This window comes from Echeneis naucrates, chromosome 2 (genome assembly GCF_900963305.1).
Source record: "Echeneis naucrates chromosome 2, fEcheNa1.1, whole genome shotgun sequence".
Classification (NCBI taxonomy): Eukaryota; Metazoa; Chordata; class Actinopteri; order Carangiformes; family Echeneidae; genus Echeneis; species Echeneis naucrates.
In genome coordinates this window covers 371,647-396,272 of record NC_042512.1, presented here as the reverse complement: position 1 = coordinate 396,272, position 24,626 = coordinate 371,647, and the positions used below count along the sequence as shown (strand labels likewise).

General features: G+C 43.5%; 10 non-coding genes and 1 pseudogene across 10 annotated transcripts; 6 read left to right on the top strand and 5 right to left on the bottom strand.

The window, feature by feature from the left end:
• Nucleotides 1-7,874: 7,874 nt before the first annotated feature.
• On the top strand, nt 7,875-8,065 carry LOC115058033 (U2 spliceosomal RNA). Its single transcript, XR_003842013.1, has one exon. It is a non-coding gene; the product is annotated as a U2 spliceosomal RNA (small nuclear RNA).
• Nucleotides 8,066-11,072: 3,007 nt separating this feature from the next.
• On the bottom strand, nt 11,073-11,144 carry trnac-gca (transfer RNA cysteine (anticodon GCA)). Its single transcript has one exon. It is a non-coding gene; the product is annotated as a tRNA-Cys (tRNA).
• A 1,005-nt stretch (nt 11,145-12,149) lies between these two features.
• trnal-gag (transfer RNA leucine (anticodon GAG)) lies at nt 12,150-12,230 on the bottom strand. The gene is given in 2 exon segments: nt 12,150-12,185; nt 12,195-12,230. It is a non-coding gene; the product is annotated as a tRNA-Leu (tRNA).
• Nucleotides 12,231-12,858: 628 nt separating this feature from the next.
• Nucleotides 12,859-12,930, top strand: trnaa-ugc (transfer RNA alanine (anticodon UGC)). The gene has a single exon. It is a non-coding gene; the product is annotated as a tRNA-Ala (tRNA).
• Nucleotides 12,931-13,158: 228 nt separating this feature from the next.
• trnas-gcu (transfer RNA serine (anticodon GCU)) lies at nt 13,159-13,240 on the top strand. Its single transcript has one exon. It is a non-coding gene; the product is annotated as a tRNA-Ser (tRNA).
• Nucleotides 13,241-13,702: 462 nt separating this feature from the next.
• On the bottom strand, nt 13,703-13,775 carry trnar-ccu (transfer RNA arginine (anticodon CCU)). The gene has a single exon. It is a non-coding gene; the product is annotated as a tRNA-Arg (tRNA).
• Nucleotides 13,776-15,045: 1,270 nt separating this feature from the next.
• Nucleotides 15,046-15,117, bottom strand: trnap-cgg (transfer RNA proline (anticodon CGG)). Its single transcript has one exon. It is a non-coding gene; the product is annotated as a tRNA-Pro (tRNA).
• A 1,585-nt stretch (nt 15,118-16,702) lies between these two features.
• On the top strand, nt 16,703-16,784 carry trnas-gcu (transfer RNA serine (anticodon GCU)). The gene has a single exon. It is a non-coding gene; the product is annotated as a tRNA-Ser (tRNA).
• Nucleotides 16,785-20,069: 3,285 nt separating this feature from the next.
• trnat-cgu (transfer RNA threonine (anticodon CGU)) lies at nt 20,070-20,143 on the bottom strand. Its single transcript has one exon. It is a non-coding gene; the product is annotated as a tRNA-Thr (tRNA).
• Nucleotides 20,144-21,082: 939 nt separating this feature from the next.
• LOC115058198 (uncharacterized) lies at nt 21,083-21,215 on the top strand (annotated as a pseudogene).
• Nucleotides 21,216-21,698: 483 nt separating this feature from the next.
• trnad-guc (transfer RNA aspartic acid (anticodon GUC)) lies at nt 21,699-21,770 on the top strand. Its single transcript has one exon. It is a non-coding gene; the product is annotated as a tRNA-Asp (tRNA).
• Nucleotides 21,771-24,626: the final 2,856 nt, after the last annotated feature.

Below are 24,626 nucleotides of genomic sequence, written 5' to 3'. Positions count from 1 at the left end.
AGGTCTTCTTGGTAGAACATGATGTTCCCTTTCTCCAGATGTTCAAACGCCAACCTCCCCAGCTTCAGAAGAACTTCCCTGTCAGCCTCCATCAGCTCCTGTGGACTTGTCTCATGTCCCTCATGGTACTTGATCCTCTTCCTCCTGGTCTGGACCAGCAGGAAGTGTGAGTACAGGTCAGTCATGGTCTGGGGCAGCTCTCCTTGCTGGTCTGTAGTCAACATGTGCTCCAGAACTGTAGCGATGATCCAGCAGAAAACTGGGACTTGACACATGATGTGAAGGCTCTTGGACTTCTTGATGTGTGAGATGATCCTGTTGGACAGCTCTTCATCCCTGGACCTCCTCCTGAAGTACTCCTCCTGCTGGGCGTCAGTGAAGCCTCGGACTTCTGTTAGCCTGTCAACACATGAAGGAGGGATCTGACTGGCTGCTGCAGGTCTGGAAGTGATCCAGACCAGAGCCGAGGGAAGCAGATTCCCCTGGATGAGGTTTGTCAGCAGCAGGTGGACCGATGACTCCTGTGTGACGTCAGACACGACCTCCCTGTTGGTGAAGTCCAGTGAAAGTCTGCTTTCATCCAGGCCGTCCAGGATGAACAGAACTTTACAGGCAGCCAGCTGCTCTGCTGTGACCTTCTGTAATGTTGGATGGAAAACATGAAGCAGCCTGAGAAGACTGTACTGCTGATCTCTGATCAGGTTCAGCTCCCTGAATGAAAGCAGAACCAGCAGACTGACATCCTGGTTCTCCAAGCCCTCTGCCCAGTCCAGACTGAACTTCTGCACAGAGAAAGTTTTTCCAACTCCAGCGACGCCGTTGGTCAGAACCAGTCTGATGGGACTCTGCTGGTCAGGTGAGACTCTAAAGATGTGGTGACATTTGATTGGAGCATCATGGAGGCTCTTCTTCTTAGAAGTTGTCTCCAGCTGCCTCACCTCATGTTGGGTATTAACCTCTTCACTCTGTCCCTCTGTGATGTAGAGCTCAGTGTAGATCCTGTTGAGGAGGGTTCCACTTCCTGTTCCTGTTCCTTCAGTCACATGTTGACATCTGGACCTCAGACTGATCTTATGTTGATCTAAAGCCTCCTGTAGAACACGATCTGCTGACAGAGAAGAGACAACGTTAGACTGAAGACAGAGAGTCTGAGGATCTGATGGAAAACTAAAGACGTCAGTCAGAAGTTCAGTCTCACTCTGTTCAGGGCTGGTCTGTAGACCTGGTCTGGTTCTGGATCTTTGTCCACACTGGGGACAGGAGGAGTCTCCTGAAGAAGCAGACTGGTCCCAGTGTGAGGTGCAGCACTGTCTGCAGACCAAGTGTCCACAGTTGGTAGAGACTGGATCCTTCAGGACGTCCTGACACAGAGCACAGCGTGAAGCTTCCTCATCAGAGTCCTTCATCTTCAGGACAGAGTTGGTCTGAGAGGGAAACACTTTCTGACTGACAGGAGACAGAAAAAACAGGATAAACAGTTTGTTCCAAAGCTACAAAATACCAAGTAAATCCAAACACACACCGTCCTTCAGAATCAGTCCTGAAAAATAAAGTCCTGGTCAGGTTTGTTGGTTTCATTATAGGTTTCATGTTTATTATCCAGCTCATCATCACATTGAGTCAAACTGTCAATGGGGAGAACAGGAAGTACCTCACTTTAAAGTGTGTCCTCATTTTGTCTCAGCGTCTTTTTGTGGACAGACCTTCATTCAGACTCTTCTTCCTCCACAGTGGACAGAACATGTAACTGACAGAGATGGGCAATATTTCTAATACATGTCTTTTAAATACAAAACACTATTTTGTAATTTGTATTTTATTGAGATGATGAAAACGCATTTATATTTTGCATCAAAATACTGAACTGTTATGTATTTTTGTATTTTTTGAATACTGTAAAATACTTTCTCTGGAACACTGTGATGAAATGATCTATTTATTTATCTTTCTATGCATGTATAAAGAACAACATCTCTGTTTGTCTGTCTGTGGCCCCCTTGCATGGTCACAAACCTGTGATACCGCTCTCGGCAAAATGTGATTGTTGCACTCATTCACACTATGGGCATGCACACTTCATGCACTCATCACAACACAAAACGTGCAGTGCTGCAGATTGCACTGAGTCCTGGGTATTTGGTGTTTTGTCTGGACCTGTCAAGGAAGTCCTTTCACAGCAAGATGAGCAATCAAATTAGACATTTAAAAATTAGACAATTTTTGTAACCAACCATGAATCCTGTTGTTACGAAAAGCCATCACCTTTGTGAATATCTGACTTTTCAGTAATGGCACCATTAAGGAAGAGTTCCCAAGTGTGGGATCTTTGGTGCCACCAAATAAATAATAAGTTGACTCTGTGTTTATTCAAATATAATAGTCACAGTGCCACATCATCCAGGGGTGCCCTTCATACTGACAGCAAACAAAAATAATCTAAGATGAATATTATGACGGAAATAACAAGACAAAGAAATGCCCATCCGCTGTGGAAAAATTACTAGTCCTGAATGAAAACACACCTCCGGGACACCAAGAACAATACCAAAGAAAATATCCAGGAAGTTTTTGAAAAGTTGTCGATCCAAACACAGTCTGAGCTCTCTGTGGAAAACTGAATATGACTTACAGTAAAATCTGATTCCAGAGCAGCTCTGAACTTTCTGTATCAGGTAGATCCTTCATCCTTTGATACTATCAGACATTACGGTCTGTTCTCAGCTCAGCTGGAGTTTTTCTCTGTTCGTCAAAGTGAAGTCTGACCTCCATGTCTCAGTGTCTCAGTGTTACAGAAGTCCACTGTGAGTCTTCGTCCCTCCACAGTCCACAGGGACAAACTGACAGTGAAATAATAATAATGTTAACACTCACCGGCCTCAGCCTTCAGTTTCCCTGCTTCTGCTCCGACAGCTTCAAAATGGAGGCTGAACTCTGAACACTTCTCCTTTTAGCTGCTGCGGTTACTGGAAGTCACACAACCCTGCATGGGAATGCGTGTGTTTGTGTTTCCTCTGATATGGGTGTTACTGTGCCTCATATTTCCCTTCTTCACTGAGTCTCCATTTCAACTTGTGTCCAAAGTGAGGTTTTCAAACTATATACTGTTTTTAAACCTGACTGATAGGCCGAGTAATAAACAATCTGCATCATTCTTTATGCTCTTTCCTGAATGTTGTTGTCCCGTTCAGTAAAAACAGGGAAGCGCTCACAAGCAGAAAGAAACATGGCGCCCCCTTTCCTATTGGTGGAAAAATGCACCACGTAAGCCAATCAAAAAATTATTAGGCAAGACGCAACAGTTGGTTGCTGAAGCAGAGGAGAAAGATGTTGGAGTGACATCAGTAAAACGAAGGACAGAGATATCGACCGTGAGTTTTTAGATAAAAATAATAAATTGTGCAGCACCTCATTGTGAAATCTGATTGGTTTGTAAATATTTGTAGATAGATGTTCAAAGACCGCCTGAGACATTGCCTGAAATTGAATATCAATGGTTGTAGATAACTGAAGTTTTCACAATTTATATTTACATTCTAAGTTATAAAAATTGTTTGTTAAACATGTCATACAATAGCATGAGCATTAAGAAAGAAAAAGGAGAAATAATATAATATAAATAAAACATATGGTAGATAAGAATTATAATTTCAAAACAATAAAATTTTTCAGAATCCATGATTTCATCCATTTTTATTTCTTATGTTGTTATTTCTATGTTGCTAAGGCTGATGTTAAAACTGTGAAGAATATACAGCCAGAGTAAATAATACGAATTGGTCATTTGTGTTTATGTCTAGGTTGATTGTGCATCGATTGTGCAGACGAGTGAAAGTGAGAGCTGTGTGTGTTTCTTCGTCCCTGTCAACTCAATATTTTCCTGTTTAAGGGCACAACAGCAGCATCCAGCTTCTCTGTCGGAGAGCAGTGATGTTCCACAGATCCGTCCAGTTCCTGAACTTTCAGAAGAGAAGATACCAAAAAGCTGAATTTTTAATAACGTCTTTCTGATTCTGATCATCTCCGTTAGAGCATCATTGTGTAATTCAGTGTATGTGCAGTTTGGGACACTTTCATAAAACAGGGCAGAACCAGCAGATACACACATATACATCTCACTGCAGCACAATAAAGTCCTCTGTGAGTATTGTGTGTCCCACAGTGTACATGACATCTGAGCAGCAATACTTCCACCTGCTGGAGATTTATTGTTACTACAGCTGTAAAATAAATCTATCAGAACATGAACTCAGTCTGTAGAATCCAGAAGATTAATGACACACTTTGTCCTGCTGTTGTGGCATCAAATCCAACTTTAGGTTTTCTATATATTAAACTAATGAGCACTGTTGGGAATCAAACAGAAAAGGACAAAGGTATCATTTTCTCTTATTCTATCCTATTCTTTTGTATTCCAAGATGTGAATCATATCGATCCTTCCTGCTGAAAGAGGTTCAAACATCAGAGCTCAGATTGTGCAATCTCTGTTTCCTCTACAGACCTTTTCTATATTTCACCCAGTGTCTCATTCAGAGCTAATGAAGACTATTAATAGCATGAAATCTTCCTCTTCTCTTTTAGATGATATACCCACAATACTTTTAAAATCTTTTCAATCTTCAGATATTTTTCCAGTCATTGATAAGACGTTTATAAATCTTCCGGGGTTGTTCCTTCTGTCTTTACATCAGCAGTGATGCACCCATTACTGAAAAATACTGTAGCGATCAGAGGAGGGAGTGTTCACTCTGATCGGACAGTTGAGCTGGGTAGCGCAAAGGCTCATGGGACTGTTAATGTTTGTAATGAAAGCCATGTTTTAGTGATGTTGTGTGAATGTTTAATTGTGTTATGTGGGTTTCCAGGTTCTATGGCTTTGCATAGTGTTACGTTTAATGTTAACTTTAATTATCAGTGTAGCCACCATGACTGAGTTTCCTGGTGTGTTTAATTACCTCTGGCCAGTATTCATGTATAGAGTTGTTGTTGTGGGTTTAGACCATCTTTGCTGCGTTGCCACAAGTCCTCTATGGCCTCCGTTGTCTCAGTAGAGGGAGGGGCAGCAGGCTCTGGACTAGAGGTTGGGGCAGGCTGTAACTGTGCAGGGACGCTGGTGGGTGTGTTGGCGGATGGTGAAACACCGCGGCTTGGTGTCTGCAGGGCAGCCACTGCTTGGCGACTGGCACGTCGATTACTGGGCTGCCTCTTCTTCCGCCGGCCAGACTGGAGTGTCAAGGTCTCTGTGCCAAGGGTGATGGTTGCCTTCGACACATTGACGAGGGCTTTCCAACGTTTCAACAAGTCCAGTCCAATAATACATGGGTCTTGGATGTTGGCGAGCCAGAACTTGTGCACCAGCACATGGCCCCCCGCCTGGGCTGTCAGTCCCTTCTTTCCTCTCATGTCCGCTTTTTCTCCTGTCGCTGTCATCAGTTGGGTACTGGTTGGGGACCATGCCTTTGAAAGTGGGCCAATGGTGTTTGGGAGGATGCCAGGTCGCACCAGGGAAATGGTAGACCCTGTGTCTACCAGGGCCCGGCAGGGTTGGCCATCAAGTTGGCAAATCAGGTACAGTCCTCTGGCGTGACCCAAGCAGCCGACCAGTGTATACCGGCCTCGGAGGGGGGTTGGAGACTGGAGTGGTGGCCCCCTCGCTAGACCACTCCGCTGTCGTTTCCCGCAGGTTGGTTGGCTCTGGTCTTTGGTGCTGGGGCTGGGCAGTTTCGAGCAAAATGGCCAGGCTCGTCACATCGGTAACAGCGGTCTTTTTGGCGAGGAGGACGGCGCATGGAGGGTGGAGGCCATCGCTGAGACTGTCGTGGTGAAGGCTGAACTTGGTAGACCTCTTCAGCATCCTCCTCTTCCTCATCGTAGTCGAGCATCCTGATGTGTGGTTGCGGTGTGGAAACCTTCTGCTGAGTAGACCGTGTAGAGAGCACCGCCTCGGCCCGTTCAGCCTCACAGAGAGCCTCACTGAGAACCTGGGGCATGGCAAGGCGGACATGCTGGCGCAACCTCTCTGGTGTGAGCCCCCGCAGGAACGCATGGAGGGCCAGCTCCTCTTGGGCAGCTGCGTGGAACTGTGGATAACCCCGTTGGGCATGCAGTTGCACATCTGCGGCGAAGGTGCCCAGGCTCTCTCCTTCTCGGCGGTGACGGCTGGCTAGTTGTTCCCTACTCTGGTCAGTAAAGAGTCTTTGCCCAAACCGCCTCTGTAGTGCCATGGTCAAGGCTTGAAGGTCTTGTTGCTCTGTTGGGGTGATGTCGAGGAGCACCTGCAGCGCCTTTCCCTCCAATGCCAGGGCCAGGTGGGTGGCAGCTTCTTTGCTGCTCCAGCCGCTGTGCCATGCTGCTAGTTGGACTTGAGAGAGGTATGGCTCCAGTGGTGTCACCCCATTGTACTTGGGAAGCTTGGCTGGTGTCTTAGGCATGGCTGCACGGTGCGACGGCTCGGGTGTGGTTACCAATGGTGGCAACTCATTGGCAGCAGTGGCAGCAAGAGATTGTCGACGTCTAGCACCAGTAGCAAGCGGCAGGGTGTCACCAGCAGTAGTCCTCCCGGTCACTAGGGGGCAGTCAGCGGCAGCAGGTTGCAGGAATCCTTCTGCAGTAGCACCCCCAACCTCTACGGGGCGAAGGGGCCGAGGTGCACTGGAACCATCAGGTCGAGCTGGAAATTGTTCATCAGCAGATCTCATCTGTCGTCGTTCCAGGCTTTCCAAAAGCTTCATGTTCTGCTCCATGGCTTGCTCTAATTCTTCAATCTGTCTCTCCATTCTTCTTTTTATCATCCCACTTCTGACACCAATGTGGCGAGCTCACGTGGAAGAAGATAACTGAGACTGCGATTTCTTCTTTGAACAATTCCTGTGCCCCTTACACCGCACGACGACAGGAAGTGCTATTTATTAACATCAAAGTCAACAACAACTCTATACATGAATACTGGCCAGAGGTAATTAAACACACCAGGAAACTCAGTCATGGTGGCTACACTGATAATTAAAGTTAACATTAAACGTAACACTATGCAAAGCCATAGAACCTGGAAACCCACATAACACAATTAAACATTCACACAACATCACTAAAACATGGCTTTCATTACAAACATTAACAGTCCCATGAGCCTTTGCGCTACCCAGCTCAACTGTCCGATCAGAGTGAACACTCCCTCCTCTGATCGCTACAATACCAACCTTTACACTAATGATCCAGTGTGGTTTCCCTTTGCAGGTCTGTATTCTGCCAACTGTGTTTGGAAGTATTATTGCCATGTTTGAGTTAGAATAAATTCACTGACGCTTTAAAATGATCGCGGTACTGATGCTAATCCCGTTAGCCGGTCTATGGCGTTTTCCATTGTATGTTAGCATTAAACGGGCATAGCGGACTTTATGTTAAGATAAAATGATGGCAGTAATGCTGGTTAAAATTACTTTGAATGCTGTTTTAAATATGTGTGTGTTCAATCATTTGTGGTTTTATTCTGTGGATGACAAAGTAACTCATTTTATTATTCTCTCGAGCCGAATCTTCAGAGAATCCGTGCAGACAGGGGGGTTATTTTGATGGACACACCATGAGGCCAATCACATGAGAGGACAAACTGATGTTTTCACAATAATATTCAGCTGGTAAACTGACATAGATATGAAGTTTTACAGGTGACCAAGAAGAGACGTTTTCTTTGCTCTACAACGTAACTTTGTGAAAATAACATGTCTGTGGTTGTTCTCTGATCCCTCCTTCGTTTCTTCATGTCTTCTGTTTGTGTCTCTCTCTCGGAGTGATGTTGTTACTGAAGCCGACTCTGACCCCTCACTGAGCGGGTCGGTGCGGAGAAACACTCCGTTACCTCCGACAGCTGAGCGGTATCGCTTCTCGGCCTTTTGGCTAAGATCAAGTGTAGTATCTGTTCTTATCAGTTTAATATCTGATACGTCTCCTACCCGGGGACCATATATTAAATAGATTTTTGGAACATGGCGATGGAATAGGGGCTTGCTCCGTCCACTCCACGCACCGACCTGGTATTGCAGTATCTCCAGGAACGGTGCACTCCCTCTGTGTGTTCAATACAAGTCCTGTTCAGCTCAACATCACCTTAAACACATGATGTTGTCTTCATGTGTGTAACGCTGAGTGTACAGAGTGTTCATGTTCAGTTTATGGTTTTAGAATCAGTGATGCATTCATGTAGAAACATCAGTTTAATGTTGCTGATTTCATCAGGTTATATTCTGCTGACCAGACTGAATCAATAAAGTTTTGTTTCAACACGTCATCGTTTAAATGTTGGTTGTGTTTTGCATTTGTCAGCTGAATCCACAGAGTGACTGAAATGATCCAGTAAATCCAGGAAAGGAAAAACATTTGGCTCTGAATCTCAATGTAGATTTGAACAAAGAGCTCCAGCTGAAGAAAACAATGCTGTCTGTTTCCAGATGATGAAGAACTCAGTTCTCAGTTGATGCTCAGTTATCTCCATCTAGTGGACAGATGGTAGAAGTTGATTCCTGAAAAGAGGAAGTGACTTTTCCTCAGATCAAACTTCTTCTCTTCACTTGTTTCCGCATTTGAGGTTTAAACCCACCCACTAAACTCTCATTATTAACTAAGGAAGTGCCCCGTGTGAGGCTCAAACTCACGACCTTCAGATTATGAGACTGACGCGCTGCCTACTGCGCCAACGAGGCCTGTACCGAACAGAACACCCAAAGGACCCCGTGCACGTCGGGGGCACCCTGCACAGCACAGACTAACCTCAGGGGAACAGACCGTTGCCAAAAGGAACATCATCAAAATCCAAAAAGTGGCAATTTTCATAAATCTAACCTGCAGGGATTATCACAACGTCCACAAGAACCAACAACAACCCAAATCAAATGTTTTTATTATTTTTGTTTTTATATATTTCATTGTATTTTACGTTACATATGTTTACTTGCGTTGGTCTGTAGCAGCAGGGTGGCAGTGGGGGGTTAGAAATTACGGGGAAAAAGAAAAGACAGAGGGACGCTTGTTATTGTAAATTACTGTGATGAGTGCTGATTCTCTCAAATAAAAATATGTTTAAAAGAAACAAACAAACCAAATCAATTAAACGGCTTTGCTTTGTCGTGACACCGTGTTTCCCACACAGGTTCAAACACAAGCTCCTCCTTTGTTCTTCTGCTGAGTGAGACGGAGCTCTGATGTCACTCCTCAGTAAGGAAAGTTGCCATTGGCTGTCCTAAAAGTCAATAGAATTCAGTTCATTTTATTTGATAATTGTTTATTCATTATTCTTTTTTTTAAATGGCTTATGGTCTACAGACGTCTCCCATGACACTGGAGCCTCAAGCCAGCACCTTTGACCCACATCAAATCATGGACCTGTTGTTCCATCAGGTAATGGTTAGCACTCTGGACTTTGAATCCAATCTAGACTATGTAGTCTGTAGTTAATAATGAGAATTTAGTGGTTGGGTCTAGAACCTGAGATGGATGGATGTTCAGTAAACATCAGAGGGTCAGTCTGTGGAATTCATGTGCAGCTGTATCATTTAATGTCCTCCTTATGTGTTCCCAGTTACCAGTAAAAGAGATTTACAAAATTCACCTGCTGAAAAAAATCCCCAAAACTGTCAAAGAAATACAGCACTTGGACCGTCAGATTTAGGAGGGCAGATCTAGAAATTGAAATACTGCAGGTGGGTGCAGGTCACAGGTGAATTATGTCAACTATTGGAACTGTAACAGATTGGTTTCAGACATTTATGTGACACACAGTCAGGCCATGTCCTCTGTGTCTCTGCAGTTTTACAGGCGCAAAACAAAACATGATAATGCTGCCTGTCCTGCTGATATCAAAGCTATCATTCACTTTTCTGTTTCCTCACCAGAGACTGGCAGCTGGACACACGTGTCAGGATGGCTCAGTGGTCTGAGGTGCCAGACTCAAGATCTTTCCTGCATAAATGGGCCTTGAACATGAAAGACTCATGGTTTCATTATTTCATAGATCAGTGTCACCTGTCACTGCTGTGGAGTCTGTAATGTGGCCAGGGGTTGATCCTGCAGGCCATCTCTCTCTCTCTCTGTTTCCTGAAGGCCTCTCTGCCATTTACTAATTAAAATATATTCATAAAAAAACCAACATGTTTCTATCATATGATGATGAAATCTAAAGGCTCTCTGATCATCACATTGAGAAGTTCATCTGGTTTGTGATATTTCTTCATATGATAGTGAGGTAAAATGTGTTCAGTGGGATGTGTGTGTATCCAGCAGGACTGACAGCTTCATGTGGGATTCTCACAGAGATGATTCAAACCTGATCACAGTGATCAGTATGGATATACAGTATGTTTGCTGTCAGTGGAGGAAACTCTCAGACAGGACTAATAGTCATGTTTGGGATGTTCCTGGATTTGAGTTGAATGAGTGTAAATTCTCTCTGATTTTAACACACGTTCACACATCCACCTCTATTCAGACATGGAGTTTACATATTGTTTGGAACTCTAATGTGAATGTCACAGACAGCATTTTTTGTCAACACTTGTTCTTATTATTAATGTTCAGACCCAGAAAGCAACATATTTGATTGATTGTTGTACCAACCTGAAGATGATCAGTGTTTATAGGGTTAGGATTGATCACAGATCAATAATCAGCCATTTGAAGATGCTCTGAAACTTTCTTCTGCAGTCAGAACTCATCCACCTTCAGACTGGACATCTTCTGACTGTAGAACTGGAGCTTTTTATACATCTCACTGCAGCACAATAAAGTCCTCTGTGAGTATTGTGTGTCCAACAGTGTACATGACATCTGAGCAGCAATACTTCCACCTGCTGGAGATTTATTGTTACTACAGCTGTAAAATAAATCTATCAGAACATGAACTCAGTCTGTAGAATCCAGAAGATTAATGATACACTTTGTCCTGCTGTTATGGAATCAAATCCAACTTTAGGTTTTCTATATATTAAACTAATGAGCACTGTTGGGACTCAAACAGAAAAAGACAAAGGCAAGATTTTTCTTTTTGCTTGCGTATGAAAACATGTAGTTTCATGGTGGCGGCAGGGGGCACCCAGATTTGAACTGGGGACCTCTCGATCTGCAGTCAAATGCTCTACCACTGAGCTCCACCCCCCATAAACACACACAGCCCATCACTGCAGATCAGCAGGTCTGACTGAAAACATACTGTAAAGTATGAACCACAGGGGTCAGACTGAGACTTCTGAAATGTTTCATAAATAGACTGAACAGGTGAGGGCTTTGGGACGGGGCTCACTGCAGCATCTGCTGTTGATAGCTGCAGAGTGATGTGCGCTTTCCTGTCAGTTCCTCCACAAAAGTCTCCATTAACTCCAGGAACAGTCGCTAAATTTAATTAAAAGGACACAAAGGCCACACTGTTGACACTGATCGAAGATTATGTTACAGCTTCAGCTGGTGTCTTCACTGTGACAAGTGTCTTGTCAGGATACTTCAAGTAACACAGACATCAAACTTCACACAGCTACATGTGCTTCCATGGTGTCAATATGAGCACTCTGGACTCTAAATCTGTCATTCATAGCAGTTTTAGATTTAACTAAACTCTTCATGATTGTACCGCACAGCTTGGACAACTGGCAGTGGTGGGAGTCAAACCCATGCCTCTGAAGAGACTGGAACCTAAATCCAGCACCTTGGACCGCTCAGCCACACGACCACATAACTTCACCCGTTTCACTGCAATAATGCCACATGTCTCACATTGTCTAACTTCTCAAAGTTGTGACTTTGGATGAAAGATACACTGTTACATGGATCAAAGGCAGCAGCTCTTCAGACTCACACATCATTCAAACCTTCAAGGAAGTGACACACTACGTTTGTCTTTGGAGCTTCATTAACAGAGTGCACTCTATTGTGGAGGTCATGAGAAAAAAATGGGAGGAGTCTTTGATCTCTGTGATGTCATTAGAACCTTTGTGACATCACAGAATCAGCATCTCCTTTGATGGTTACTGATGGAACAGGAAAAGGTCAGATCCTGATATAATCTTGTTAGACTTTCCTTCCTTAATTGTAGATACCTAACATTCTGCCTAATACTACACTTACGTTAGTTGAATAGGGGTGCAAATTATTGGACACATTATGTGAAGGGCTCGTCCGGGATTTGAACCCGGGATCTCTCGCACCCAATGATTCTCAAGCGAGAATCATACCCCTAGACCAACGAGCCCTTGACACACATGTGAGAGGTAGCTGGATCGATGCCCACATTCGTCACAAATCCATGACTGTGGTGTTATTAGCACCACGCTCTAACTTGATGAAGATTTGATACAACCATTTTGTGGACTGAACTTCCATCAAAGGCTTGCAGAGAAACAACACGGTAAAGCAAAGCACAAAACTGTCCTGAGGATCTATCCCACATCGGTAACTCAAAGTGATGGTGGCCATTGGTGCAACTTAAAGTCTTGTGGAGAATGTGGGCATCAATCCCACTACCTCTCACATGCTAAGCTAGCGCTCTACCATTTGAGCTAATTCCCCTGTATTGGCATACTAGCATGCAAGCTAAGCTTTGGGAAAAGGCCCTTTAACAACCTCTGAGTTCACCATCAACAGGTTTCAAAGATATTTAGAAATCATTCACGATGGCCTTTGGAACATCCTGACGTTTTGTGGAAGAGATGGATGTGGAAGGCCGGTTAGCTCAGCTTCTCACTTCATTAGAAGTGCAGCTTAACTTATCAGATACAACAATAACACAAAGTTACAATGATCAGAGCAAAGACTGCAGATAGATCATTTCCTTTGTAACAGTTTAGTGATTAGTTTCAGCTGGCTTTGTGCACCATGCAGGGGATGTAGCTCAGTGGTAGAGTGCATGCTTTGCATGTATGAGGCCCTGGGTTCAATCCCCACCATCTTCAGCATTGATAATGAAGCACAGGAAGTACTTATCTTGTGCAACACCCTGATCTCTCAACTATCCACTCAGCTTGGAGCAATTTATCCTGTGTAGTCATCCTACCAAATTACCAAAGTGAACACAAGTGCACATGTTTAATCTGAGGATCCAGGGTTCAAGTCCCTGTTCAGGTGCTGCAGCTTCTTCCCAATGGCTGTTTTTTTGTCATCACATGTACCTTTGGGTCCATGACGAGGTGGCCGAGTGGTTAAGGCGATGGACTGCTAATCCATTGTGCTCTGCACGCATGGGTTCAAATCCCATCCTCGTCGGTGTTCAGCTGGCTTTCGCCTGTCTGAGTTGTACCCTGCTGTTGAGCAGATTGAAATGCGGTCATTGCCCTTTTTTAACAGGAGACAAACTTTGTTAAGAGTCATGATGGTCACTACACTACAGAAACTGCATGTGCTCATTCATTTGAAGCGAACGTGAGAGTGTGACGTATCCATCTGTGTTGCGTGGGGGATCAATGAAAGGCAGGAAATGCCTTTGATCTCCAGTGACGTCACACAGTCTCGTTGTGGAGTTATTAGTTGTTGATTCTGCAAAAATGGTCCAGTGCGGTGAAATGGTCCATAGAAGTCTAATATCACCGAAACATGTTAACCAGACAGTGTTCAAGGATTTGAGGTTGAAACCACTAAATTCTCATTATTAACTAAAGCTGTGTCTGTTATATCTATAACATGCGCATGGCACTGCTGACGCTTCCGCTGCACCACTCTGCTGTAAACCACCCCAGATGGGACTCGAACCCACAATCCCTGGCTTAGGAGGCCAGTGCCTTATCCATTAGGCCACTGGGGCACAAAAAAATGGGAGGAGCCTTTGATCTCTGTGATGTCATAAGAACCTTTGTGACATCACAGAATCAGCATCTCCTTTGATGGTTACTGATGGAACAGGAAAAGGTCAGATCCTGATATAATCTTGTGAATCCACAAGTATGCCTTTCTTTGTTTGTGTACCAACAGCCTGAGCTCTGGTTCTGACTTTGTTTTGATGAACCTCATTATTTACACACAGCACATTCAGGACATTAATGTGACAGTTTATTATATGCTAAAGAAACCTTGTTAAGACTCATGATGGTCAGCCACGTACGTTGGGGGTATTTTCAGATCCAAAATACATCCCTGTACATCAGAGTGGTGCTGTGGTTTAGTTGGTCAAAGTGCCTGTCTAGTAAACAGGAGATCCTGGGTTCAGTGTCTCATTGATAAAGTTTAAGGTTGTTGAGTTCAATTCATAACAGTTTCATTAAAAGGACACAGCACTCTCTCTGACCAGTCACTTAACTGCACAGTCTTCAGATGTTGTAGAAAAAAAGGACTTCTGGGTTTTCATCAGCTGTAGGTTACAATGATCAATATTATAGATATGACAGACAGAGTTCTCAATGTTTTCCGGTTAATCAGTGCTGCTGAAAATCTCATGTAGTGTGTATAAATAGCAAATAGTTGCTGTGTTGAGCAGATGGAAATGTGGTGATTGACCGCTTTTCACAGGAGACAAACTTTGGTAAGAATCACAATGGCCAGGCACTGATATTGGCAACGTAACAGTAAGGGCTCGTCCGGGACCTGTCGCACCCGAAGCAAGAATCAGACCCCTCGACCAACGAGCCATCAGCAGCAATGTCTTTGAGGGACACCACCACACCACGTTAACTGTGTGCATTCTACTGTGGAGTTCATGAGAAAAAATCTGAGGAGTCTTTGATCTTTCCACCACAGAGTGCACACTGTCAATGAAGCTCCAAAGACAAATGTGGTCCTGCCAGATACCTTTGAGTTCTGCAGAGAGAAGCAACAACAAAACTGGAACATGTTAATCATATGGTATGAACTTCACAGTCACTGGATGGCACCCCGCCACCCCAGCACTGTTTTTATTTTTAGTCAGGCGGCCCCTACAATGTAAACAATTACATCTCTGCCTCCCCTGCCGTGAGACTTCTCCTCAGCACAGCATGAGCTCAAAACTCCTATTGCTCTTGCTGCCAAGATACTGCAACTAACAACCAGACAGTAAACCTCACACAGCTCCATGGTGTAATGGTCCAACATCAACAGATGGGCTCGTCCGGGATTTGAACCCAGGACCTCTCACACCCGAAGCGAGATTCATACCCCTAGACCAACGAGCCACATGTAGCTTGTTTGGCAATCAACATGTTGCATAGCATTTATCATACAGTAAGACTAAAGTTTAAGGTGGAGTTAGAGGCATACATAAAAGAGTGCAGGGAGCTCAAATCTCCTCCATTTAAACTCAAATCTGTGAAAAACTTGTCACATGTCCAAACAAATTCCACACTGACACAGAAGTGGTTTCAGAGACAAACACAAAAAAAAGTAATCATTAACAGCCTGTATGGAGTCTCAATGAAAAGAATGTCAGATGGAGACTAAAAGTTGTCAAACTCAGAGAAAGTCTCACTGTACGATAAATGTGGTGTGTAACATTTGTAACATCTTGCAGATTGCACATTTAACATGGGGAGAAAGGTACTGCTGGGATTTCAACCCAAGAGCTACTGTTTACGAGACAGACGCTGTCTACCTGGCGCTCAGGTCGCAGTCTCCCCTGGAGGCGTGGGTTCGAATCCCACTTCTGACAGAAACCAATTTTCTTTCACCTCTCATGCTGTAAGGTGTGTTTGGGGACAAAGTAAGTGGCTGACCATCATTACTCCAAGCAAAGTTTGTCTGCTGTGAAAAGCAGTCAGTCAACAATATCCCTTCTCATCAGCACAGCATGAGCCACAAAACTACCAGACAGCAAAGCTCACACAGCTCCATAGTGTAACGGTTAGCACCCTTATTAACTGAAAGGCAACAAAGGGGCTTGTCCGGGATTTGAACCCAGGACCTCGCGCACCAATACTGCTACATATACATACTGGATGTCCCATCATGAGACATGACTTTTTCAGCAGCACTGATTAACAGGAAGACATGGAGAATTTTGTCTGTCATATCAATAATATTGATCGTTGTAACCTACAGCTGATGAAAACCCAAAAGTAGTTTGTTTCTACAACATCTGACCTGAGCAACAAGGCTCTTTGACCAACTAAGCCACAGCACCATGATGTACAGGGATGTATTTTGGATCTGACACTAGATGGAGAAGGGGAGAAAAATCAAACCAGCAGCTAAAGTGTGAAAATAATGATTAACTGCAGCTGAACAACAACCAAAGTTTCACACAGAGAGGCTGCAGCCTGGTGTGGACCATAATTACTCCGATACCGTACTATAATTACTCTGCTGCTTTTTTCTGTATTATAGTATTATAGATATGATAGACAACATTCTCTGTGTTTTCCTGTTAATCAGTGCTGCTGAAAAACTCATGTCTCATGATGGGACATTCAGTGTGTATAAATAGCAGAGGATGGTTTCGACCCCTGGGTTATGGGCCCAGCACGCTTCCACTGCACCACTCTGCTCACTTTGTTCAAGTTGCAATGTCCTCTGGAGATTTGTGTAATTTTTAACCACCATATCCACTTTCTGTCAAAGCGGCTGTGGTGGTTAAAAGGTACTGAGATTTCCACCTGCAGTGTATCAAATGACCACGAGGGGGCAGCTTGGAAAATGAAGTCAGATCTTATTGAAGAGCATCAGACTTTTAATCTGAGGATCCAGGGTTCAAGTCCCTGTTCAGGTGCTGCAGCTTCTTCCCAATGGCTGTTTTTTTGTCATCACATGTACCTTTGAGCTCATGACGAGGTGGCCGAGTGGTTAAGGCGATGGACTGCTAATCCATTGTGCTCTGCACGCGTGGGTTCGAATCCCATCCTCGTCGGTGTTCAGCTGGCTTTAGTCTGTCTGAGCTGTACCCTCCTGTTGAGCAGACTGAAATGTGGTGAGTGCCCTTTTTTAACAGGAGACAAACTTTGTTAAGAGTCATGATGGTCACGACACCACAGAAACTGCATGCACTCATTCATTTGAAGCGAACGTGAGAGTGTGACGTATCCATCTGTGTCGCGTGGGGCATCAATGAAAGGCAGTAAAATGCCTTTGATCTCCAGTGACGTCACACAGTCTCGTTGTGGAGTTATTAGTTGTTGATTCTGCAAAAATGGTCCATAGAAGTCTAATATCACCAAAACATGTTAACCAGACAGTGTTCAAGGAATTGAGGTTTAAACCACTAAATTCTCATTATTAACAAAAGCTGTCTGTTATATCTATAACATTTAACATCATGTGCAAGGCACTGCTGGGATTTGAACCCAAGATCTCCTGTTTACAAGACAGGCGCTTTGAGTGGTTTGTTTTAATGTAGGAGTGCAGCGTTTGGATGCTCCAATCAGTCCGAGAAGGGTTTCCACATGTATGGATTCCCCAAGAACCATGAGGGCTGGAAAACATGGTGTGTGTGATTGTGTGTGTGTGTATACAGATACAAATGCTAATAAAGATCAGTATATGTACCACAAAGGGCCTCTGATATAATACAGAGATTGTCAATTGAGATTGAGGTCGTGATTTAATCATTTTACTCCTGGAGATACTTTCACTATCTATAATCACACTGTGCACGTGCAAATAAAGATCAGTATATCATCACGGTACCACTTTGGGTTCGTTTAGAGAACATGTGCTGCCGGCTGGGGAATTAGCTCAAATGATAGAGCGCTCACTTAGCATGTGAGAGGTAGTGGGATCGATGCCCACATTCTCCACAAGACTTTAACTCTTTGTTGGAGATTCAGCAACAAGTGAACTAAACACAGCAGGTACCTGAGTGGACTTTGGAGCCTTTTGGTCAACAGAAGCAGGACTGTTGTTGTGTATGGAGCTTTGACTCTTACCTGAACACATCATAAACTGAAGCAGCTGCTCTCCTGCTCACATGTTGTTCACACCATAACAAGATATCGATGGTGGGTTGGTGGACCGGTGGACACTTTGATATCAGTAAATCCACCGTGTTTTAAAGAATTTCAGAGTTTCTGACATGGATACAGACAGACAGATCCAGTGTCCCAGAGAGAGAGGAGGCCCGCTGAGCTGTCGTGTTCTTCTGTGAATCAGACAGCAGAGACTGAGACATTGCATGCTAAATATAAATAAAATCACATACTCAACTACTTGTTTGGCTGTTATTGCATCATTCCATATTTGCACATGTCAGTTTCACATTTGGAGTGGTAGGATGAACTGAAAGCTCTGGATAAGTATTACTTAGATACGTTTTCAAGTTTTAGTGGGAAAGCAAACACATCTCTCAAGGAGTTAACCTTGAGTCTGGAGCCTTAGACCACCTGACATGTTCGTCCAGCTGCCAGTCTCTGATGAGGAAACAGAAACCAATGTAGAGGAAAGGGGCAGTGCAACTGTGCTAACATTAGCATGTAGTGTGAGGATGAAGTAAACTGTAAATCTCACTTTGAGCAACGTAGAACATTGTTTATTATTTGAATATGACTGCACAGAGTTTTTGAATGATCAATAATCTTCTCAGCTGTTCTGAATGGTGACAGTGGGGCAGCCTTTGTGTTTACATCTGAATCACATGTGATTTTGGAAATTCTTCAAAGCAGCTTAAAAGGAGGAGTTTCATTCTGTGAGTATTGTTACATCATCAGGTGATGTATCAAAGGCAGCAGCTCTTCAGACACACAAGTGACACACAACTGTGAGGAGCACAAGTGTTGACCTCTCGCACCCTACACATTCAAACCCCAGCAGTGCTGTGGTTCATACTTTACAGTATGTTTTCAGTCAGACCTGCTGATCTGCAGTGATGGGCTGTGTGTGCCCCCTGCCAAACACTGCATGTTTTCACATGGGGATGGGGGGGTTGAAATTACAAAGGGAGAAAGAAAAGACAGAGGGAGGCTTGTCACTGTAAATTACTGTGATGAGTGCTGATTCTCTCAAATAAGAATATGTTTAAAACAAACAAACCAAATCAATTAAACGGCTTTGCTTTGTCATGACACCCAAACATTTGGACACAACTTTCTGATGGGCTGTCATTAGTCTGACTAAAGTTTTCCGAGCGTGAAAAGCGGTTAATCACCAAATTTCCTTCTGCTGAACAAAGTTTGTAATAAAGGAAGTGATGAGCAGGAACTCCACTGAGAGCGAAGCACTGCAGGATGTCTTGTAGCCAACAACAGAAGTGCCACTGCAGCACTCTGCTGCTCAACTCTCAGTATTATAGATATGATAGACAACATTCTCTGTGTTTTCCTGTTAATCAGTGCTGCTGATAAACTCATGTCTCATGATGGGACATCCAGTGTGTATAAACAGTAGAGGATGGTTTCGATCCATCGACCTCTGGGTTATGGGCCCAGCACACTTCCGCTGCACCACTCTGCTCACAATGTTCAGTTTGCAATGTCCTCTGGAGATTTGTGTAATTTTTAACCACCACATCCACTTTCTGTCAAAGCGGCTGTGGTGGTTAAAAAGTACTGAGATTTCCACCTGCAGTGTATCAAATGACCACGAGGGGGCAGCTTGGAAAATGAAGTCAGATCTTATTGAAGAGCATCAGACTTTTAATCTGAGGATCCAGGGTTCAAGTCCCTGTTCAGGTGCTGCAGCTTCTTCCCAATGGCTGTTTTTTTGTCATCACATGTACCTTTGTGTTCATGACGAGGTGGCCGAGTGGTTAAGGCGATGGACTGCTAATCCATTGTGCTCTGTACTCGTCGGTGTTAAGCTGGCTTTAGTCTGTCTGAGTTGTACCCTGCTGTTGAGCAGATTGAAATGCGGTCATTGCCCTTTTTTAACAGGAGACAAACTTTGTTAAGAGTCATGATGGTCACTACACTACAGAAACTGCATGCACTCATTCATTTGAAGCGACCGTGAGAGTGTGACGTATCCATCTGTGTCGCGTGGGGCATCAATGAAATGCAGGAAATGCCTTTGATCTCCAGTGACGTCACACAGTCTCGTTGTGGAGTTATTAGTTGTTGATTCTGCAAAAATGGTCCATAGAAGTCTAATATCACCGAAACATGTTAACCAGACAGTGTTCAATGATTTGAGGTTTAAACCACTAAATTCTCATTATTAACTAAAGCTGTGGCTGTTATATCTATAACATTTAACATTATGCTCAAGGCACTGCTGGGATTTGAACCCAGGATCTCCTGTTTACGAGAGAGGCGCTTTGACCAGCTAAGCCACAGCACCACTCTGAAGTACATGTATATGCAGAGGATCTGGTAATGGAAGTGTAATGTGTCTACTGCAGCTGAGGTTGATGGTAAAGTGGTTTGTTTTAATGTAGGAGTGCAGCGTTTGGATGCTCCAATCAGTCCGAGAAGGGTTTCCACATGTATGGATTCCCCAAGAACCATGAGGGCTGGAAAACGTGGTGTGTGTGATTGTGTGTGTGTGTGTATACAGATACAAATGCTAATAAAGTATATGTACCACAAAGGACCTCTGATATAATACAGAGATTGTCAATTGAGATTGAGGTAGTGATTTAATCATTTTACTCCTGGAGATACTTTCACTATATATAATCATACTGTGCAAATAAAAATCAGTACATGCATCACAGTACCACTTTGGGTTCGTTTAGAGAACAGCCTAAGAAATGGCAAAAAAATGCGATGAAATCATGGTGGAATGGGTTACGGTGTGCAGCATTCAAACTCAAATGCCATCACTGCCAATTACCCCAGCAGTGCTTCACTCTCAGTGGAGTTTCTGCTCATCACTAAAACATACTGATGAAAACCATCACTTCCTGTGAAACATCACAGACAAACAGTCTGTGATGTTTCTCCTTTCAGCCCACCTGGTGTTGGTATTATCTTTCACTGGCTTCTGTAACTTTTGTTCACAAGGAGACCAAAAATGCCTGAATCAGCTGATTAGTTTTCATTGACAAGAAATGAACTGGCAGCGGTGGGATTAAAACCTCCGAACAGACTGGAGCCTTAATCCAGCGCCTTGGACCGCTCGGCCACACCACCACTGGATGGATGTTCACCACCCACTTCTCCAAAGTCCAACAGTGAAGGTTTCAAATCCAGTTCAGTCCAAATAGTTCCAGTTGCTTCTGTCGGCAGAACTCACAGGTATCTGGCAGGACCATGATACCTCCGACAGCTGAGCGGTATCGCTTCTCGGCCTTTTGGCTAAGATCAAGTGTAGTATCTGTTCTTATCAGTTTAATATCTGATACGTCCCCTACCCGTCCAAACTCCAAACTCAGGAGACATCTGTCTCCTGAGTTTGGATTTGAGCCTCTTTCTCAGGAGCACACACAGAAAAAATAACATTTTCTATTCCAACAATATACGTGATGTCCTTGTGTATGAATGAATGTTTCACTGATGCAGATTTTTACAGAACAACATCAACAACTAATAACTCCACAACGAGACTGTGTGACGTCACTGGAGATCAAAGGCATTTCCTGTCTTTCATTGATCTCCAACATGACAGTGCATACATCACACTCTCTCACGTTTGCTTCAAATGGATGAGCGCATGCGCACAAAGACAGAAATGTCTGACTGGACTGATCATTGTAACTTTGTGTTATTGTTGTGTCTGATAAGTTAAGGACCATAAACTTTCTATAAAAGTGGATGTGCTGGTTAAAAAGTACTGAGACTTCCACCTGCAGTCTATCTAATGACCCCCAGGGGGCTTCACTGGTTGGAAAATGAAGTCAGAGTGTATTGAAGTCTATGGGGTTTCATATGGCGGTTTAACAAAAACTGCGGGATCCTCGTTAGTATAGTGGACAGTATCTCCGCCTGTCACGCGGAAGACCGGGGTTCGATTCCCCGACGGGGAGAACACATAAACTTCTCCATAATATCTCATTAACCAGAGTGATAGCAGTGAACTCTCTCTGGATCTGACCAGTCAGAGTAGTCCAGCTTGCGGACAGCAGTTTTATTTTGAAAACCAACCGGATTCTCTTGGCTTTAGAAAGTCCGACTTCCTGCCTCTCTCATGTAAAGACAGAACAGTTCTGAGTTAGTTTGATCAACTCGGAGTGAAACGCGTGCAAAACAACAGCCATTGAGGGACTTAAAAGCAAAGATCCCCCCCCCCGCTTTTTTTTTTTTTTTTTTTTAAATCAAAACATCTTAATGAAGTTACATTAAAACACTTTACAGCAGCAGGTCAAGACCAAACTCTGCATAAAGTTATTTTGATTTTTATTATGAGAGCAGGAGGAGGGGATATCCAATACATGAAGCTGGGGTTTGATGACTGTGGTGTTTGGAGTCTGGAGTACAAATCCCAAAGATAAAGTCAAATGAATCCGATCCAGAATGAAGGGCTCAATTCAGTATCAAATGTCTTTGAAGGGGCTCATTGGTACTCAGTCTGATAGACAGGTTGGTGGTTTAGATGATGAGACTATAGAAGCTAGCTCTGAGAGATTCAGAGATGAGAGTGATATCACAGATTGTTTGAAATCACAGATCATTAGAGAGCTCAGCAGGAAAAGAGGCAGAGAAGGGAATGACCTGCAGCGTCTGTACTAGGCTGAAACCAAACGTGGGCAGCGTTTGTTTCAGTAAACAAATAACTGTTATATTACTAAATACTAGTTATGCATATATATATTATATATATATATGCAACATTATGCATTATTACATTATCCAACGCGCACGATTGGTGCTTGCATCTCCATGCTTACATTGTAAATTGCAGTGTGCCATTTATGAGTCAGTATGTTTTGTTCATTAATGTTTAAGCTTCAGTCTCCTAATGCTTAGTTAACGTTTCTTAAACAGGGTCTGTTTTTGTCCATTTTTTGGAGTTATATTTCAGAATGATATAAATAGTTCTTTCTTGTGACATTTTTTCTGTTAATTAAAAGAAAGAAAAAATCCCCAACAGTGCCTATTTGTTCAATATATAGAAAACCTAAAGTAGGATTTGGTTCCATAACAGCAGGACAAAGTGTGTCATTAATCTTCTGGATTCTACAGACTGAGTTCATGTTCTGATAGATTTATTTTACAGCTGTAGTAACAATAAATCTCCAGCAGGTGGAAGTATTGCTGCTCAGATGTCATGTACACTGTGGGACACACAATACTCACAGAGGACTTTATTGTGCTGCAGTGAGATGTATAAAAAGCTCCAGTTCTACAGTCAGAAGATGTCCAGTCTGAAGGTGGATGAGTTCTGACTGCAGAAGAAAGTTTCAGAGCGTCTTCCAATGGCTGATTATTGATCTGTGATCAGGTTATGAGCTATAAACACTGATCATCTTCAGGTTGGTACAACAATCAATCAAATATGCTGCTTTCTGGATCTAAACATTAATAATCAGAACAAGTGTTGACAAAAAATGCTGTCTGTGACATTCACATTAGAATTCCAAACAATATGCAAACTCCATGTCTGAATAGAGGTGGATGTGCGAACGTGTGTTAAAATCTGAGAGAATTTACACTCATTCAACTCAAATCCAGGAACATCCCAAACATGACTATTAGTCCTGTCTGAGAGTTTCCTCCACTGACAGCAAACATACTGTATATCCATACTGATCACTGTGATCAGGTTTGAATCATCTCTGTGAGAATCCCACATGAAGCTGTCAGTCCTGCTGGATACACACACATCCCACTGAACACATTTTACCTCACTATCATATGAAGAAATATCACAAACCAGATGAACTTCTCAATGTGATGATCAGAGAGCCTTTAGATTTCATCATCATATGATAGAAACATCCAAACAGCTCCATCTGCTGGTTCTGCCCTGTTTTATGAATGTGTCCCAAACTGCACACACACTGAATTACACAATAAAGCTCTAACGGAGATGATCAGAATCAGAAACACTTTATTATTCTGCTGTTTGGTGTCTTCTCTTCTAACAGTTCAGGAGTTGTAAAGTGGGAATGAATGATTTTCTGGATCTTTCCGTCCTACATGGTAAATAGATGAACAGTCCACCGCTGTGGTTTCTCTGATCCACTAGGATGGTATGAAGTGGACGGTCCGAGTATTTTAGGATGCTCTCTGCCTTCCTCTGTGTGGATCACTACGCAAACCAATTCCTATGTAAAAATCGCTGTTTTGTCAAGTTTCAGTCCAAAAGTAGAAAACAGGACGTTGACTTGCTGTAAAATGTCTCCTGTTGATTCACGGTCACACAGCTGATCAGCTGACTTCCGGTCCTCTGAGGTGGAGAGAAATGAACTGATCTGTAGATACTGAGGAGACAGAACTTCACACCTCTGACAGAGAAGCACCTGTTGTGCCTTTAAACTGGAAGAGTGAGATAACACCTGTTATGCGATTCTTTATACTTGTCTACGTCATAGAAGTCATGTAAACCAGAGAGTGTTCAAAGAACTGAGGTTCTACTAACTCCTCATTATTAACTAAAGCTGTGCCCCGTGTGAGGCTCCAACTCACGACCTTCAGATTATGAGACTGACGCGCTGCCTACTGCGCCAACGAGGCCTGAATGACTCAGAGACCTCAGACCTGTCAGGAGCACCCCGCACAACACGGGCTGAACCAGCCACACACCGGGCAGGCCGGTATGATGCACAGCACAGAAGTGCAAAGCTCTGGAATAAATCCTATTTTAGCCACTCTCCCTTTTTTCAGAGGCTGTTTGAATCAACACATGATGATAAACACACATCCATGTTAAACATGACAAT